General features: G+C 46.9%; 1 pseudogene; it reads right to left on the reverse strand.

Annotated features, from left to right (window-relative positions):
- Window positions 1-429: 429 nt before the first annotated feature.
- LOC120845338 lies at window positions 430-1,330 on the reverse strand (annotated as a pseudogene).
- Window positions 1,331-4,589: the final 3,259 nt, after the last annotated feature.

Below are 4,589 nucleotides of genomic sequence, written 5' to 3' on the forward strand. Positions count from 1 at the left end.
TTTGGTAGAAACCCTGTCCCATCATTCAGTGAGCAACGTCATCTAGCACTATACAGCGAGGGTCGAATGAATCTAACATATTTTACTTAGAACGAAAAAAAAGTTTTGCATGCTGTGACACTGAAATTTTGATATTGATTCATTGAAAATTCAAGTTCATCTAGCTGAACCTATACGTTGATTGCAGTGTCTGAGCATGCGAAACAAACTTTTACAGTTTATTTAAAGTATGCTAGATTCATTTGGTCATCGCAGTAGACAGTTTCAGCAAAGCGTGTGATGATTTAGAGGTATGTACTCGCACAATCCGGTATGCCAGCGTGATTGTTGAATGCAACACGTAAGACAAACTAAAGGGACTTCCTGTGGGCATAACGCAAGTGTTGTCTCATCCGCACAGCCTCTGGACTCGTTGCTGGGTTTTGCGTCTCACAGCTGCATCAAGGAGCTAAGTATTATTTTTACGGGCGAACCAGTGAAGCCTCACCCTTGCAAACAAAGCAAATAAATCACCTTAGACATCCTCACAGCAGAGTGTCAGCAGCTTTTCGACCTTCTCATGAAGAGTGATGCACAACGCCTTCCCAACGCCTTCTTTCAAAACAAGACTGCCAATTGACGCCACAAAAACCTTCTCACAAGCTTGAACGAAAGAAACAAAGCAAGGTGAAGGGACCGAGAGTCTTCCAAAGTCTTCTTCAGCCGTTCCTTTCACACTCAAATACAACAACACTTGGCTGTCATCAGAAAAAGTGGCATTCTTGATTTGCGATTCACATTGCTCAGTCACGGTTTGACATGTATGATATTTAACAAACCTTGTTACAAGCCATCCAGCAAAGTAAACCATGTTGTTAAGTGATAATGAAGTGGGATAACTACAGGATGTGAAGTCAGCTGCACATTGTGGAAGTGAGCTTCCTAGACTAAGTGAAGCTGTGGGAGCTGAGAAACCAACCGGAAGAGCCGCTAAGAGAGTTGCCATGTCCTCTTCGCAGTTGCTCTTGTCAGACAGTTTAAACAAGTTGCTAACTAGGAGATGCCTAAAGGCTGCCTGAAACTGCCGGCAAGAGGAATTGGCGTTCGCACCAGACTTTGACCTTATTACAGAGAATGTGTTTTCGAGTGCATCTTGGTTGAGATGGCGAGTCAGAAGGTATCTGAAACCATACTCAGATGTCAGGTGCTCACAAATCAGCATAATAGACCGAATGGTCAAGGAGAAACCGCGAATGCAAGCAGGCTGCCGTGGGCACCCAAGAACGGTAAGGCTTTCGAACATATGAAGGCATTCTTTCAGAAACTTCTTGTGAATACAGCCTTTATGCATTGCAGACACATATGCACTCTTCCCGCGTTTCTGTGAGCTGTTCAAGCTATCAAAAAGACGATCCATTTTTTCAATAAACCGGACCGTGTAAATAGCTTCAACTGGCAGTTGCTGAAAAGTTACCATGGCAAACACTGCAGCAGCACAGTGATTACTGAATATTTGCGCTGCTAGTTTCACTCAAATTTTGGAGGCAAAAGTCCAATTAAAATGCTTCTCACTGAGCCTTGGCATGGATCGGATTTCAAGCTGTTTGTCTTTTTCGTGAGCTTCCCCGACGAAAGAGCTTCTCAACGTGTGGTCCCCAACTTGAAAATTGTAATTGAAGAACATATTTCGTAAGCACTTCAGCAGATGTGGAACATCAAATAGAAAAAAAAGTGGCTTCTCAATCACAGTTACGCATGGCTTCTCAGGGGTAACAAGGCCATTAAAACGAGCAACATTTTGATTGCCTTGGTCACATACGACAGCTACTGGCTCCAGGCCGGCTTTCACAAGCAAATTGTGGCACTGGAAAAGAAGGTCACACAAAATGTTGGCAGGTGTTCCCCCATGAGCAAAACAATAGCCAAGTGGCTGCTTCCATGGCGTGCGAATGCCTTTAGCCATAAACACAAGAGCTTTGTTTGCAAGGCTATGGCCTCTTCCAGTGTTACTTTCTTCGAGCCCTTCAAACCTGTCCACAGAGGGTTTGTACGAGAGCTCTTTCGTGACGTGCATCTCGTCAAAGGCAATAATGCATGGCTTGTCTTCTGGTGAAAAAGAAGCTGCACGTCTTTTGACTAGTTCGAAACCTTCTGGGTAAAAACCAACCCTCAGGGGAACACGCTGAAGCCAAAGCTGTAACGATCTAACGGATGGGAGCCTTAACAATTGCCTACAGTACCGGTAACCCTTAGGGCTGAGAAAGTACAAGCCCAAGGCAATGGCTTTGTTCCTTCTGCACCACCGCCTGCCAAACCTGCTCGCATTGGTCATCTTCAGCTGAGCTTCTACAAGGGCAGCAACGGCTGGAGAGACAAGGCTATTTACACTTTCAACTATCTCAGTGACAGTCAGCATATGACGCCGTCGCTGCAGTCGTTGCTGGAGTCTCTTGTTATGTTTCCGACGCTGTCGAAGTCTGGCCCTCAACACGTCCATCTTCCCCTTGCCCTCGGTGCGGGTGGCACAGGACCCTGCAAGGGGAAAGCAAAAGCAATAATGAAACATTTCGAGAAATAATGAAATAAACAATGTGCCTCCACTGTATAAAACCTGGAAGTACAAGTAAACTTTGTGCATCATGACGCACACCTACGTTGGTGAGGAACCGCAGAAGTCGAAGACACCGACGCATCATAATCGGTAGGGGAAGGTTCAGGCGCCCACACATCGTTTCCTCCAGACGGCGGGCCATGTCCATCCATCGCGCATGTGTGATCCACTACAAGAAACAAAACAAAGGAAACAAAGTGACAGAGTGGTTGCAAAAAGTTGAACCACCTATGACTGGTCGAGTACTACCCAACAAAGTAATCTTCAAAGACTGTCCTAAACAACGCACACTATGAAAACTTAACATGAACTCTGGTTGGAGGGCTAGTCTTCGTACCAGAGGTCAGAGCCGTAAGACTGCTCCCCACATCTGCAAAGCAATGACGAGGCAATTAAAAAATCTGTCAAAAGCATCAGTCATTGTATTGTTTCAGGAAATTCCTGCGACATGTGACAAGCTGTAGCCCGTTGCAACCTAAGAACGAAGGGCGAGGGTAGGACGGGCCGGGGAGGAGGAAGCAGACGGTACTATGGAGAAGAGAGAGGAAAACCTCCTCTCTTTAACGTTCCGTCTGCTTCCTCCTCCCCGACCCGTCTTACCCTCGCCCTTCGTTCTCAGGTTGCAGCGGACTACAGATTAAAAACATGGTCATACATGTTTTACATGTTTCCCAAAGATGGCTACCACACGACAGTCCGACATATATAAGAAACAAGGCCTGCAACACTTCTCCGCCAATATGCAATTGCTTTTACCTTCTTCTGTAGTGTGGTGCGTGTAACACCGTGATGATGTGGGCCCACCGGTGCTACTGCTGCTGGCCAGTGTGGGCTCACCCTCGCTGATCAATTGGCCAGGGCTGCTGCTCTGGACGGCATCTCCGGCACCTATGCAAAGTTAAGCACACACGTTATGTACACTGAAACAGTTCCCTGTATCTGCATGTAAAATACTTTCTGAATAAGCTTACCTTCTCAGTAATAATGAAAACAATATTTCGTGCTCACCCTCAGTGCTCAAATATGCTGGCATTGCATCACGACGCAGCCTTCTTCGGTAAAGAAATGCAGAGGGTTTGAAGTGCCTGGAGCATACCGCCCGTTCCCGCAGCTGCTGTGGTGTCTTGTTCTGTAGGCTTGTGTTCCGGCAGAGCTCAACCCAGACCCTCCGCCTGAATGTGAAGCAGTGTATTACTTTACATACCCTTGGCTAAAGTGGACATTAAAAAAAAACAAGATTACACAATAATGTTAGCGATAAACTGGTCACATCATTGTACTTGGTCTCCCGTCTGGGTCCAGCGAACGCCATGAGCGCGGAGCACACCTCTGTGCCCGTGAGGTTAGATAGGTTCACAACGCAGACGATTACATTACTAGATTCCTGAGCACGACATCCACAGCAAGTAGACCTGATAGTCGCCAGCACGTTAGAGGGACGACACCAAACACGTTTCAAGCAGAAAGGACGTTTTAGTGTTATTCACACCATATTATAAAAGTTCGTTAAAACTGAAATGTTCAGTCATTGTTTCTTATTAGGTTTTTGGGGTCACGCAGCCGTTCAGCAGAGACCAAGCAAAGCCGCCACTAATATCTAAGATTAGTTTCTTCTCGCGAAGCTTGGAACGGAGACTGGGCCCGAAAAAGCTCGATCAACGGGTGCCTATTACTAAATGAGCATGCATGAGGGCCCATAGAAGAGGTCAAGAGCTTACCAGACATCACCGGAGAACGGACATCAGAACATCACACATAGTAGCAGCGGACACAGCTGCTACAAGCTTCACCTTGCAGCGTCTACAGGAAAACGATTGAGTGTGATGCCAGCGGTGCAGTCATCACTTGGGCATCGCGCTACCGCGCAGCGCCTCTTTACATGGGGCCGGCGCATCGTCGCGACGACAGAGCCTCGAACGCGCCCGTCGGGCACTGGACGACAAAAGCCACAGAACGGCGCAATAGGATTCAACTAGTGCAAACCGTTCGTGGGAAAACA

The sequence above is a fragment of the Ixodes scapularis genome, unplaced genomic scaffold (assembly GCF_016920785.2).
Source record: "Ixodes scapularis isolate PalLabHiFi unplaced genomic scaffold, ASM1692078v2 PGA_scaffold3__209_contigs__length_174095766, whole genome shotgun sequence".
In the NCBI taxonomy this organism is placed as follows: Eukaryota; Metazoa; Arthropoda; class Arachnida; order Ixodida; family Ixodidae; genus Ixodes; species Ixodes scapularis.